At 38.5% G+C, this 16,067-nt stretch overlaps 1 pseudogene; it reads left to right on the top strand.

Annotated features, from left to right (window-relative positions):
- The first annotated feature begins 376 nt into the window (after positions 1-376).
- Positions 377-3,205, top strand: LOC145492723 (uncharacterized; annotated as a pseudogene).
- Positions 3,206-16,067: the final 12,862 nt, after the last annotated feature.

The raw sequence follows: 16,067 nt of genomic DNA, 5'->3' as shown, positions 1-16,067 counted from the left end.
CCTTGAAGTACTAGGCTGCTATCACAGGGGCCCTGACACTTTGGTTGACTGATTTCAATTAATAATTACCCTTTGCTCCTGTAAAGGATTTTACGAAAAGACTGCTTGCAGTCTTCTTGAAGTCTTCTTCCATGGAAACAAATTGACTTATCGTCACATTTTGACATGAAATTAATTTTTTTCTTTTTTGCAGTGCAGTATTTTGTATACATTTATTGCTACATGAAAGAATAGCGCAAAAATCCACGATGGTCTTTTTATTTTCTTGTTGTCTTGTCATGGTCCTGTCTTTTACTAAATTGCAGGGCGAAATACGCGGATTAGCTGGCAGAAACATTCTGAAGCAACAACTATCAACTAGTGGAATCAATTCAACATGCCGTCGATGTCCAGCTCTTTCATGGACAGCGGAGTGGTTACCTTTGACCCCACAGATGAGGAAACTAACCGAACGCCAAAAAACGGTAAGACTGGTAAAATGGCTGATACTCGCAACGAGAAAATTAAGGAAAACGCAATTTGAGAGGAAAGCTCTTCTCTTGACGTTCATGAGCATTCAAGACTGAATGAAGAGGACACTTGTCTGTGACTGGAAGAACGATCAATGAAGAAAAAAACCCATAAATTTAACATTGCTGAAATGGAGGCTTGGTCACATCCAGGCAATCATGAACTCATAAACTGAAGTTTGATCTCGCTGTTATCGTAGTTGAAGCTTAATAGCTCTATTCCTGTGTCACGTGATGTTTTTCTCCTATTTTCTACAGATAAGAGAGAGAGAGAAAATGGGCTTTCAACGTTAGGGCAATTAGTGTCTTAGCTAACGCGTTAAACATTACTTCAAAAACAACATGGTCCTAATTGGGTAATTAGAAACAATGTTTCTGTAGCTACTTGGCTGAAGCATAGTTAGCGCTCACTTGTGGACACTTGATTATTTTACTTGCGTCCTAGTTACCCTAGACGATCTGAGTTTTAAGAAAAGCGTTTATGAAGTTCCTTGACCATCTTTGTGATCTTTAATATTGATAATGTAACTGATTGATTTTGTTCCGTCCGTAATAGGACATGCTGGTTCTGTCTTGACAATAGTTAAAATATCCTTTGAGATCTGATATTTTGTCGAGGAAAAGATTGTTGTTGTTCATCGTGGTAGATGCAATAATAAAGTGTATTATCGTTTGTCTCACGATGTAGCTAGTCACTTGAGATGTAGATCGCGGTGATTCGACTGGTTACTGCTAGTCTTCAATTCTTCAGGCGATGAGGTCGACTGATTACACAGCATCATTTATATTACGAAAATCGGCTGTGATTCGTGGATTTCAATCCTCCCATTGTTCCAATGTTCCGGTGAGTAGCTGTTCCCTCAGCGGTTCGCTGTTGTACCGTTTTCCCGTTGTTGTGTATTGATCGTGGGTATCCATGAATCAGGAATTTCAATTTCACTATCCCTGTTGATGTTATGAAGGTGAAGTGTTATGTGGATAGCTTCCTTGACCTTACTTGTGTACCAGCGAGGATTTCGATCAATAAGCTTGACCTCGGATAGTGGCCGGTCTCGTGGGCGTGTTCTGAAACGACGGAGGTCTGGGTTCTGGCGAGTCGTATATCCCTGTCGTGTTCTTTGATCCTCTCCTCCATAGGTCTCCCTGTTTCCCTGATGTAGACTTTGCCGTACTCGTAGGGAAGCCTGTAGACCACGCCATCAAGTTAAGCTGGTTCGACGGCGTCCTTTGGTCACACTAAGTGTGACCGAAATGTCGTGTCAGACTTAAATAGACAGTGCGAATACCTTGTTGTTCTATGCAGCGGTGGAGAAGCTCCGATACTCCTTAGACATAAGGTAATTTGAACTCTGCCACGGGTTCTCTTCTTGGGGCTGTTCTTGTCTTTGTGATCTTCTGCACAAAAAGGAGGTATATCCGTTAGAAACAAGTACAGATGACAGGTGTTTCTTCTCTCCACGATTACTGATGGTTTGGTCACGAGACGTTTGGCCCGGTCGTACAGACACTTCACAATACCGTGCTTTACTGACTGAGGGTGTTGTGAATCATACCCTAGGTACAGATCAGTATTTTGCCGTGACTCTTACCAGCGTCCCAGCCACGGAGATATTCGCCAAGGTTGAGTCAGCAGTCAGGCCACTGGATGCGGAACGAGTAGACACAGTCAAGAGAGCTGTCAACACCATCTTTCAAATGGCACAACCAACCACGCTTAACACCACGAAGGAACAGCAAGAGGCTCTAAAATTAAGCCTAAAAGAGGACAACTCCATCATGGTCCTCCCGGCTTATATAGGTCGCGCCAGCGTAATCCTGGACGCTGAAACATATTACACCAAAATGTCAGCGCTAGTTGATTCCGGACCGTACCAGCTGCTCAACAAAGACCCAACAGACAGCTTGACCTGGAAACTTTCCGAGAAGCTACTAGCCCTGAAAAGGGATGGACACATACCAGATCAGACCCCGACATAAACAACCTAGGATTAAGGGTTTACCTAAGGTCCACAAGGCCGACACACCGCTTAGGCCAATTGCGTCATGTGTCAATACTTTTGCTTATGATTTGTCTGTTTTCTTGGCTAACATCTGATCTCCTCTAACAGGCAACTCGAACTTCACAGTGGAAAACTCCGCTTACTTCGCATCCACCATCGTCAGTGAAAAGATCCAGGAACACGAGATCATGGTGTCCTTCAACATAGAGTCGCTGTTTACCAACATACCTATCGAGGGAGCCGTACAAGCCGCGCTGCGGAAACTAGAGAGTGACGCAGACCTGGCTGACCGCACGACACTAACACCAGCTCAAATCGCGGATCTCTTGAATTTCGTATTAAGATCTACGTATTTCTAGTACAACGGATCGATTTACCAACAACGAAACCACACAGCCACGGGGAGCCCGGTATCCGCGGTTATTAGTAATCTCTACATGGAGATATTTGAAGAACAAGCAATAGCGTCCGCACCTTGCAAATTTAAGATCTGGAAGCGCTACGTAGATGACACCTTCACCATCCTGGATCGGAATAGAGTTGACGTCTTTCTACGACACCTAAACAGTCAACAATCATCAATCCGTTTCACCATGGAGATCGAGAATAGCAGCAAGATCGCCTTTCTCGACAAGTCAGTTTATAGAGAAACCGATGGCCGCCTTACCACCAGTGTCTACAGGAAGCCAACACATACTGATCAGCACCTAGCGTATGTTGACACAGTGAGACAAGCGATAAAACACTTTATTATCTGATACTTTGTCAGAAATGCATTAGTTGAAAAGTTCAGGGAAATAAACTTCTGATCTAACTTCTAAATATCTTGATCAATGTTTATACGAAACTGGGTGCTTTCTCTTGTTTACAGTTTCGTTGAACAGTTAGTAAGACCTAACTCATGATTTTACTGTGTGTTGAATTGATTCAACTTGGATTCTTAAAAAATAATAGTTACTTGTTATACATCGCATTAGATGTTTTTAAACGATTCTAAATGTAAGCTTATTACTATATTGGAAACTTTGGCTAACAACTGAAATAACATGATAAGTACACGATGATAATCTTGCAATCTATTAGTTGTTAGAGAAAAATTCGTTAATAGGGAACTCCAAAAACGCAAATAACCAGTCCCTGTAAGTATATTTTTGGAAGGGTTAACAGGTGGGCGAAACTTAGAAGCAAGTAAAACTTAAGGTGACTGTCAAGAAGCGTCTTGAAAAACACAAGAACGGTGATTTTAAACAAGACAAAGAGAAGTTGTAAATGAAGTAACTCAGTAAAGACTATTTAATAATCTTTCTTAGTGCAATTTATTATTGTTGGCTTATTTACCGGCACGGAGTACCCGCGGTTGTTTGGCTAATCCCCTTCCCATAATGTGTAGTAATTTGTAAAATAGTTAATTATGATTTAAAAAATCTTATTGCTTTGATATAATCCTTTTTTGTTTAATTTCCTGATGCTCATCTGGTCATTTGCATAAGATTTGCATAATGCAGATTGAAGGTATTGTAATTTCGTTATTGTCTTTCAGGAGCCTGCGTGCCGTTCCTGTTTTCAGTGGTTTCACTTCGAAGTGTCGAAAGAGATTCACATTTTCTTTGGTTTTGCATAAGAGAGGTTTTGAATTGGGCACCGTAACGCCCAAACCGAGGTCATCATTCTGGACAGTGATCACAAAAGACACACACTCCATAGAACCAATCAGACCTCTAAGCAAATACATGTCGCCGACGCGAAGTGCAGGAAAACCAGTGTGAGCGAAAAACTAATGGTTTTTTTTCTTTTTTTACATCAGATTTGATGGCAAAGTGGCACTAAATTTTTTATTCAGTCGATTAAAAGGAGATAAAGTACTGCTCTGTTTACAAACAGCATGATATAGCTTTGAAACATTAAGCAAATTTAGAACAAAACATTATTTTGATCTCTGAGTTAATAATGAACATTATTATATGGCTGTCTCACAAGGACTGGGAACTACCGAATTCACGAATTTGATTGGCTGAAATCGATATTGACCGCGGTCTAGATTTTCCCATCTAGACCGGCATCTAGACCGGTTTCATTTTGCGTTGAAAAAGTAGCAAACTAAAATACAAAAATGTTCACCATTTTCTTTTATTTTCTTCCCAATCATTTATGGAAGTGCCAAAAAGCCTGATGACAAAAAAAGGTAAAGAGGACGTACAAATTTCGGCAGGTTTAAGTTAAGCTCATCGCCGTTCCCAAGCAAAATATTAGCAAACCAGTTACATTAAACAAATTAAAGTTTTCTTCTTTGCCATATAATAAACATCTTATTAACCGAGCTAAGTCGGTCTGTATGGGAGAATCTTGACCTCGGTCGTATGTACAGACCTCACTGCGTTCGGTCTGTACTCACGACCTCGGTCAAGATTCTCCCATACAGACCTCCAGCTAAAAATTAATAAGAGCTAAAAACTACCTTATTACAGGAAATTAGCGATGCCCGTCGACAAAGCGAAGAAAAGTTTTGTTACGTTCCACAAAATTAACGTGAACTTTCCAAAAGTCAGGTTTACATACATTAAATTAACGCGAAATTTTCGAAAATAACGGGCCATGGAAATTTTAAGAAGAAAGGCTAAAGCAGCCTATCCATTTGAGAAGACGATCGAACGACATTTTGAACTCATTAAGAAATGGTAAGCGTGCAGCGAGCAACTATCGAGTTATGGATGCACGCGGGAGGTTGCTAAGCGCGAGAGAAGCGTAAGAGTCGCACGAGGTAATAGCCGACTGCGACTCTAGCTTCTTGAGTGCTTAACAAACCTTCCAAGTGCATCCATAACTCGATAGCTGCACATTGCACGCTTACCATTTCTTTCATAACATTGAGACTTTTGAGATAGTATATATTGAATCTCGTCCGACTTACATGAAATCAAAAGCACAACTATAAACCGGGCAAAAATGTGCGTTCTAAAATCTGACAAAGCGACACATCAAAACTTTTCTTGGATCGCGGCGAGTTAATAGTTTCTCGGGCAAAAAAAAAAAACGATTTCAAATTACAGTTAACCTTAATTCTCTTTCGTAACATAGCAGCATCTAGTTCTAAAGTTTGCATCCAAAATGTAAGTGTTTTTTAGACTGCTCAGATGATTCCTTCTGCTTTTTCATAGTATAGCAGCATCTAGTTAGAAAGTTGTATGCAAAATGTTATAGAAGAGTGGTTTTCAGACTTTGCTTCTCAAAAGGCTTCATTTTCCCCTTTCATAACACAGCAGCATCTAGTTATAAAGTTTGCAAAAAAAATGTTCTAGTGTTTTTTAAAGACTTTGCTTCTCAGATGGTTATGCTTTTTCATAACAAAGCAGCATCTAGATATAAAGTAAATGCATATAAAATGTTATGGTGTTTTTTTAGGTTTTGCTTCTCAGATGGTTCCTTATACTTTTTCATAACATAGGGTCTTGGCAATGTAAATTCTTCCATAGTTCGATGAAAATAAACATACACGAACAACTAACAATATAAGTTTTATTATTTATAAATAAAGTATAAAATTTGAAATGAAATGAAGATGTCATAACGGCAGTTGTTTACTTTTGTTGGGATAACATACATATTAAATAAATAAATAAATAAATAAATAAATAAATAAATATTGTCCTGGTAATTTTCTTTCTTTTGGGCGGGTTTTGTTAGGAATCCAAAGGAATTAAAAAGTGTGTCAGTTACACATGGCAGTTTGAACACAGTTTGGGGGATATACAAGCTTTGGTAAGGGTCCTCAGTACTTCACGTTGGCGTCAGTATTCGATCACGCGTTCCAGTCGAACAGGAGACATGAATTGAAGTGTGTCGTTTAGGATACCTTAAAACCTCACGTATGCCTCAGTATTCAAACATGAACACGTTTCATACTTCGCATGAGTCTCGTGTCCCAGTCGAACACCACAGAATACTTGAAGTGTGTCGTTCAGAATACCTTAAAACCTCACGTATGCCTGAGTATTCAAACATGAACACGTTTCATACTTCGCGTGAGTCTCGTGTCCCAGTCGAACACCACAGAACACTTGAAGTGTGTCGTTTCGAATACCTTAAAACGTCACGTATGCCTAAGTATTCAAACATGAACACGTTTCATACTTCGCATGAGTCTCGTGTTCTAGTCGCACGCTTCGAAACACACGCGTGTTGTCTGACTGAACTATGCGGTAGCGTATATTACCTGCATAAAACCCGTTCTTGGCGACGCAAGACATCTTTGGCTGTGAAAAATGTGACATGACTTTCGTATTCATAGCGTGCGATTCTCGAAAATTGGAGCATACTTGACGTATTCATTAGTATTCGAAGACGTTCACGTCAGAAGTGGCGTCGTACATCTCGTGTTCCAGTCGCAAACTCTCGAACGACTGAGAGTATTCGAAAATGTTCGAGTCATAAATGATCGCTATATCTTCGAAGAACATCTAATGCAACATTATTCTACCAAAACGTGGCCCGTATGATTTATCGAACACTTCGAGTCATTCACGAGTATTAAATTTGAATACGGAAAACCAGGCCGGATTCCTATAGAATATTCCAGGTGTATTTCGAGTCAGCCGCAATCGAATACGTCAGAACATTGCGGCATACGCGGCGTGCGCCGATCCGTATTCGAGCGAATTCGGGCCCGAATATTTGGCTTTTCGCGCAGTGCAAAGCTTAGATGGAATATAAGAACATCGAGACAAACTTAAACAGTACGAGGCTGTCAGGAAAGCCATGAACTCGGCAAGCTTGAGGACATATTTTCTTTCTATAAAAGTACGTCTTTCTGGCTGAGAGACAGGTTTCGTTTCAGTGCCATCATCATTGTACGGTGTTACTATCCCAAAAAGTTCAAAATTGAGCGCCAACAAAAGGTTGAACTACGAGAGAAGCAATGCGCCTCTTTTCACGATTCGTGTTCTCGGCGCCATTTTGATTCTCTGGAGACTTTTCGCACACAATTTCATATTTGACGCCGAGGCTATTATTTCAGCCCGGGCTGAAATTCGTTATGTAATCGCAACAAAATTTCAGCCCCCTAGCCGGGCTGAAATTCGCCATGTAATCAGGCCCTAAGGCTGAACTTAACTGACATGAATGGCTTTTAAAAATGATCTCTGTCACTTTCGTTACTTGGTAAAATAAGCTTAAATGAACAGAAGACAGAGGCCCTAAAGGAAAATGTCAGAAATAATAAGCTTATATTTGTACACGATGCAGTCTTTCCTTCGAGCGGCTGGTTCTTCAAGAGTTCAATCCACGATGGAGCGACGAGCGTTCGAGCAAAACTAATACCCGGGAACTGAAATAATTCATCCGAGGCTACCAATATTTGATAAAACTCCCTTTATTAAAGCTCAGAAACACTATTACCTTTAACGTTTTTGGAACACAAGGATTTCGTATGTAAGACTTCACAAACAGAGATTTGTTAAAGCTTTCATCTTTTGCTCGCCGAAAGCTTTTAAATGGCTTTCGACGCCAGAAAAGGTTTTACAATGAAAGCTTGTGCTGAATTTTATTGTCGCCAAATCGCTGAAAAATTCTCTCTAAAATTCCCGCTATGCATAACTAACCTCGAAAGGTTGATACAGACCAGTTTGTTGTTTTTTTTGGTCCGTCTCCGAGTGCCGAGTGCCTTTGTTCAACCGGCTGATTCAACTACTTCTCGCTTAAATTAGCAAATCTCTTATGTGGAGGCCCGTCGATAAACTTGAGCTCGAAATTTCTTAGCACACAGGAATAATCTTCCTCATATCCGGAAGAATTATTAGATTTTTACACATTTTAGGAGAATAAAAATAGGAATTATAGTTTACAAAGTGTCAACATCGATGAAAAAAAAATTGCCGAGAAAAAGTACAAATAAACAAACTGTCGTCAGCGTGCAACCCACAGGCAAATGGATCAAGCGTATTAGCCAATCAGAAAGCGCGCTTCGCTTAGGCTATGTCATAAATTCTTATAGAAGAACTGCCAAATAGTGACTCCGAGGCATTAATCCATGGAACTCTGAGCAAATGAGGTGTTGTTATTGAAGTAAAGGTGCTGTAGAACAACAATGATGTAAAACAGTGCGATTTAAATTAACATCGACATAAATTAAAATGCAGGTGCATTCCTCTCATTGAAGTACTTTTTCGAACTGCTGAATAAATTTCCACACAATAGAGTATAGGGTATGGGTTTTCTCGACTTTTATTTTTCGTGCCAGTGGGCTTTAGACGATATGAAATTGTAATTAAGGGACCCCAATTAACCACGAGTTATTGCAGCCCAGAATTCCCTCCAAAGCATTTTCTGTAATACAGAAATAATTACACATCTTTCCTGTTTAATTAACTGTTTATCGAATTCCTGTTTGGCCTTTGCAGGGAACCTAAGGTCATTCTATATGAAAATAAAACAAAATAATCATCTTTCATTTGTAATACCAATACACAGCCCGCTCGTGGCGCTGCAGAATCGCTTACACTTTTCCATCGTCTTAAAACTGCACGAGAATAAAAGCGGCAAACAGTGAGCAAAATTTAATACTGCCGTGTCCAACCGTGATCAAGTTGTACATGAATTTTATCGCGCAACGTGTTTGACCCATCAGAGCAACGTACGTTTTCTAAAAGCACTCACTCATTTAATGAGGAAGACTCGTTGTTTTCTTTTAAATATTTCGATGCAGGCTCCCAGACGTCAAGGCAATTTTCTCGCATGTATTAATCATTGTGTAACTGAGACATATCAGCCCACGCGGCGATTTCTCGAACACCGCAATACCGCAGAAAAATTCGGCAAATACCTCAATATCGCAAAAAAAAAAAAAAAAGAAAGAAAAAGAAAGAAAAAGAAAAAAAAAAATCCCAAAATACCGCAATACTTCAATACCGAATAGATAGGCGATGTTATACCGAAACCACTACTCTGTATGTCAACGTTTAGAGCTAACAAAACGGAAATGACAGTTAAGAATTTGTTAATAATCGTTAGGACAGGTAATTTTGGATTTACACAAACTACGTAACATCCATTAGCGTGGTTGGTTAATAATTAGCAAAAAATAATAAACCCTTTTACGATTGCGACACAAGGAATTGCAGTTTACCGTTACAACAGAGGCGCACAAAGAACACTGGTTGAAGGTTGTCCTTTAATCTTACACGGTAAAAACATCAGGTAGAGAAAATTACATAATAATAACTAAAAATCCAAATCCTAACATTATATTATCTTACATTAATATGCCACTTAAGAAAAATCCTGGTTTCCATGAATGCCGTGTTTAAAAATTATGGTAGAGAAGGCGTTTAAATTTGTTTAATGAACTAGACTCTCTAATGTTACAGGGTAAACTGTTCCAAAGGGTAGCGCCGCTGTAAGTAAAACTATTTGTCTCTGTTTGTCCTAAAAACAAATTGTAATTTCTGACGTGTGTTGCCTACACGTCGACATGGTTTCCTAAGCTGTGATAAGGTTTAAAGCCGTAACAACTTTTGGCGACTGGAAGTCAAGATATTTTTCTTAACATTTGATGTCTTTGTTGCATTGTTCAATTCGCTGCAGGTGAACTCCATTATTTCCATCACTTCTGTGATGCGGATTGAACAGATCGAAGTTTATGGACGCGAAGGTACGAGTCACTTACATTTTGCGTGTTTTAGCACTACACGTACGCCATAACGTAAATCCCACTAATTCTCTAAGAGTAGCGTAGGCCATCTCTGGACGAAATATGAAAAAAAGTATCATTCAGCAGGCGCCACCACTGGCTCGATGTTAGTGGACATAAATTCTGGCTCGCTGCAAAAACATTTAGGGCCTGATTACATGGCGAATTTCAGCCCGGCTTGGGGGGCTGAAATTTTGTTGCGATGACATAACGAATTTCAGCCCGGGCTGAAATATTAGCCTCGGCGCCAAATATGAAATTGTGTGCGAAAAGTCTCCAGAGAATCAAAATGGCGCCGAGAACACGAATCGTGAAAATAGGCGCATTGCTTCTCCCGTAGTTTGACCTTTTGTTGGCGTTTAATTTTTAAATTTTTGAGATAGTAACACCCTACAATGATGATGGAACTGAAACGAAACCTGTCTCTTAGCCAGAAAGACGTACTTGCATAGAAAGAAAATATGTCCTCAAGCTTGCCGAGTTCATGGCCTCCCTGACAGCCTCGTGCTGTTTAACCTTGTCTTGATGTTCTTATATTCCATCTAAGCTTTAAAATTAGAGAGATGCTCTATTTTATCGCCTTTGTTCCACTGAGATCGCTTCTACTTCGTAGCGGCAGCCATCTTACTTCCTGCTTTTCAGCCCGGGCTGAAATTCCGTCTCGATTACATGGGATTTTTTCAGACTTTTTAGCCCGTTTGCCCGGGCTGAAAATCCTAGCCCGGTTTTTCAAACTGAGCTAGGATTTTCAGCCCGGGCTGAATTGCGGCCCGGGATGAATCCCTCACCATGTAATCGCCAATTTGATTTCATGAGAATTTGTTTCAGAAGCCGGGCTGAAATTTCAGCCCGGCTAACCAGGCTGAAATTATAGCTCGGGCTGAAATTCGCCATGTAATCAGGCCCTTATTCGTGCCGTTCTTTAAGCACTGTTCGCAAATTTTGTTTGCGTTCGAAAGTGTAAATAACACGTATATCAAAGTTATATTAACCTTTTTAATGCACTTCGTTTTCTTTTTTTTTTTTTTTGGCTTTCGTTTCCTTATTCCGTGTCAAAGTTTGATCATGTCAAAATGATTATTTTTGACTGACCCAGCCTTAGTTAGCCTGCGACAATATCTGAGTTTTTACTATGATTACCGCAGGTTAATTAAAGAGTCTAGATAATATCCTGATATTTTGTTACCACAGTGATGATAGTGACCTAACGGTTTTGGCCCTATTCACAAAAAAGTGATATTATGATAAAACATTTTAAAAATGAAAATAATGAAAACTGCTTTAAAAAATCAGCCTTTAAGGGGGCATTACGGTTGATTTTTAAAGAAAAATTTAAAATTTCATCCCTTTTTTATTTCCTCCTAAATGATACTAGAATCCATCTAGTTTCAGATTATATGTGTATTTTACGCTTAATTATTCATGCGCCGCTAAAAACAGCTGCTTTTGAAGGCTAGTACATTGTTTGTCGTTTGGTTGCCATGGCAACCACAGGTAATCCAATCGTTTTGCCGCGTTTCATTTCTCCAAAATTGTACAAAAACTCATTCCACTTGATCCTGAGACCCTTGAGTCCACTAATACGAAGCCCGGTTACAAAGCACTCAGTCTTCACAGATCGAGCGTGAGCGTCCATCTTGTTGACAGGTGTTCTTGTCCGTAAATCATACCAAAAGTTGGGGAAAAACAGTCTGTTTTAAGGAATAGTGCGTCAAAGAGAAAGAAAGGTTTTAGGGGAACTCAGAAACAGGAGGTAGCGCAGAAGAGAAGGAAAGAAACGCGAGCTGTAGAAGTCACCTTTGTTGGTGAAGACGATGTTGTCAGCGAGCAAATTCCGCCCCCCGCAGAATCTGCTTCCAAACGGAAAATACAGCCAAACGACGATGAAAGTTCCTCGAATGAGAGTATTGAAGATGATCTGGCGTCTGTCGAAGCATATAGACTTATCTCAATGGACAGTCTCCTTAAATTTGTGAAGAGGATTCACGCACGAATGAGTAGTCCGAAAGGGAAGAAATTTGAAATTCTGTAAAAAAATCAGATGATGATCAAATTGCCAAAACAGCCTCTCAACGTAACAACAAACATTTGCTTGTCTCGATTAAAGGGTTTTTATCCGGATTTATATCGTTTTCTTTGTATGGCAAATTATTAAAAATGTGCCCTAAAATGGCCGCTGAAAGCCTTCTCAGAGGGGCAAAACCAAGATGGTGGCCCCAGCGCTAAAATACGAATCGAATTGAACTGAAAGTTATATTTTTGTAAATCACTTGTCTAGACCATTCATCTGAGAAAGTTTCTGGAATTTTTGCAGAGGGCGCCTCTTAAATTGGGCGGAAATTAAAAACTACCCGATGAATTTTTTTTACACCTGGCCCTCAATGAGATTAATCCATATTCAATGTAGTACCGGAGTTTCAGGTAAATTGAAGCATTTTAAGGCTGCTAACTTTCAGCGTCAACTCAACAAAATATTGCGTTGATTTTCACTCATATTGTTTGTTGTCTTCATTAAAACTTTCTTTTGTCTCAAATCACCATGCTTTTGTACATTTCTGTATATCATGAATTCATAAAACGCGCGATTGCCTTCCGGCGACTTTCCCGAGGCGTGCTAAAATTTGTCGAGCTAGCACTACAATAACAACAAAATGTATGTCACACTTTCACTCATCTCGCGTTAACGCAGACACGCCAATGGTAAGGGGTGAGCGCAGGTTGAAAATCACTATGCTGCAAGTCTTGTTTATGTTTAAGACGTATATTTTATTGTTATTGTAGTGCTAGCTCGGGATATTTCAGCATGCTTCGGAAAATCACCGGGAAGCAATCGCGCGTTTTATGAATTTGGCACAAACTAAATAATAAAAATATAGATGCAGTTACATTTCATTTTACAGACGATGAAGACAGTTTAGTTTATTTGAATGGAACTGACATAAGCGTCATTGTTGGCATGGAATAAATATTTTTTTTTACAGTCAGCTGGGTTAAAAAGAAATACTGATCTTAAAGACTAATGCAAAAAAAATCCATTTGAGAAAGGTTTTTTTAAGTAATGATAAATATTTGAACAAAAACTATTGAAAATTTATATAAACGTTGCTCTATAAAATTAGTTACTAACAAGAACCACACTTTAAAGAGACTGCAAAACCTACTATTAAATCTTCAAATCTATTTAATGATATGGTTGTTATAAACAAAATGAAAGAATTGAAACTTATTATATGACTTGTGTTTGTAGCCGATATAACGCGCGATCTGATTAGCTCATACAAGGGCATTATTCTTCCGTAATGCCCACGGGCCGATTACGGGCCTGCAAAAACCAAGCAAAAAGTCATATAATAAACTAATTATTAATCTCGAACGTTCGGTCTTTACGGTCTCGGTTTGAGATTTTCCCGCAAAGACCTCACTCTCGGTTAATAAGTAGGTAATATTGAAACTCATGATGTTTATGAAGTTTCGCAATTAACAATAAGAAACTACGAGATAACTCAGATTATGACAGAAATTCTAAATTCTACTTTGGAGGAAACGAAAAAACAGTCAATGTCATTTGAAAGATCAATGCGCTGGAATATTAATTGTGGAATTTTCGGATTGAGGTCTAACGTGTACTCTTATGTGAAAGAAAAGCAAAGATAGATAGAAAAAGTGCTATCCGAAATTAAATTCACGAAAAAGTCTCTAGTGCTTAAGCAAGAAAATAAAACTAGCAAAGACATTTTGCCTTTTGTTACAAAATACGAGCCTTCAGTGCCACTGTCTGGAGTGTTTCATATCTCCTCAATCGAAACTAAAACTAAGGAGAAAAAGGAGAAATAAAATCGTAAAAATCTATGCTAATTAAGATCAGATATCCAAACACTGTCATGGTCATGATTTCCTTTGTTTAACCTTGATGAATTATTAATGAGTTTGAAAATTATATTTCATTCTTCTACTTGAACAAAATGAAAATAATTCTGCAGTGTGGTTGTTCTCCATATACACAAAGACCACTCACTAGGAACTAACTCTTCTGTAGACTAGGTAGGTTGATTGACAAACTATACTTCTTTACTGATTCAGTTTATATTATTATTATTATCTGACTTAACTTAACTTATCCTCTCCTTAAAATCAATTATTGTTTGCCGCTTAGCCCCTTTTAACCTTCCATTTTGCCCAGTGCTCGGATGGTTACTTCTTGACTGGCAATTTTGGTTTAATATTCCAAGTCGATTAAACATTGAAAAATCAAAGGAACGTTTGGCAGCGGACTATTTTTTTTTGTATACAAGCTTATTCTTATTTGACGCGCTATGCTATTACCAGATTTTTCTGTTTGACATTCTTCTAGAAAGCACGAGCTTTGTACAAGGAACAGAAGTAAAATAACTTGATGAGTGTCTTTTCCCGTTGATAATTAAAAACAAAAATGACATCTTTGCTATGAACATTTTAGGCAACCGTTGCAAGTCAATGGATTGAAAATAAAAATTTACCAAAAAATTTATAATCGGGGAATGGATAATCTTCAGTTTAATTTTTGGGAATAATCTTAATTGAAACTAAAGAATTGGGTCATGCTTAGCGTGTGTATGTCGAGTTATGGATGCACGCGGGGATTTTGGAGGGCACGAGAGGCATAAGAGAACAAATTTAGTTTCTTGAGCGCTCTGCATCCATAAATCGATATTGCACAGCTGAGAGTATGAATTAATTATTTTACAACATAGCGATAACTACTTGGGCTCTAAAACATACTTTTTTGTGAATGAATACAAAGTTTTTATAATGCACGGTGAAGGAAAACAAAGAACCACATTGCATGGTTAAAAACACGCCACAATCAGTTGAGCACCAGTTGAACGAAAACGCTTCATCTGTTTTAATTTCTAAAATTGTCAATAATAAATTCGCATTCTTGAATTAATGAAAATGTAGGCAAACAAAGTCAAAATGCTCAATGGATATGTAGACAAACAAAGTCAGTATGCTTCAGTTTTAGTAAGCATCTTAGCTTCGTAATAGTCAAAGGCTAGTACGATAAGGTTTGGATCTTTCAGAATGTTGTTCATATTGCCGAAATTTCAACAAAACAAACTCGCAGCGAAACTCTGCGGCTAAAATGAAACTGCACACGTCATGGATTTACGCTTGGCCTTGAAAAATAAAGATTTTTACCATGATTGCTCAATAGGAATTAGGTAGAACCGGCGTATGCGCTGTGTTTTAAAACATAATTACCGTCAAATATATGAATATGGCTATAAGGCAAACTGTGGGGTGGTCTCATTTCAATTTGTAGGAAAAACTGGCTCGCAGCTAATTATCTTTTGTTAATAATTATCAATAATAATTACATATAACTTTGACTTCAAATATATGAATTCAGTGATACTTCAATCAGCCAAGTGGTCTTCTATTTAATTTGTCAGAGCAGATAATTTACTACGGCAGAAAAATCTCAACTGTCGCGATATTTGATGCTAACTCTTTTAATAATAACAAAATATAAAGTTGTTTTCAAATATATGAATTGTGTTATACTGTAAACAGGAAATATTTGGCGAGTGGTAAATTGAATTCAATTTAAATTCAAGGTTATCTAATCTTTTCGTTACGGCAGTAGCTCATTTTTCCCAAAGAGACATTCCTTGTTCTGGTCGTGTCGCAGCTCACGTTTTATTACAGCCTTCTTGAGCCCCTTTACTTTTCTGTTTTTAGAAACCATTGAAAGTTTATGCCTTCTAATTTTGATTAGTCTTATTATAATGTAACGAGCACGAAATCATTACATGGAAAGTTGCGCTATGTATAGTTTGATTATTATTATTATTACCAGAGGTGTTTACTTCATGATGGGTATTTCTTCCTCAAGGG

Source organism: Orbicella franksi, chromosome 7 (genome assembly GCF_964199315.1).
Source record: "Orbicella franksi chromosome 7, jaOrbFran1.1, whole genome shotgun sequence".
Classification (NCBI taxonomy): Eukaryota; Metazoa; Cnidaria; class Anthozoa; order Scleractinia; family Merulinidae; genus Orbicella; species Orbicella franksi.
This window is presented reverse-complemented; position numbering and strand designations above follow the sequence as displayed.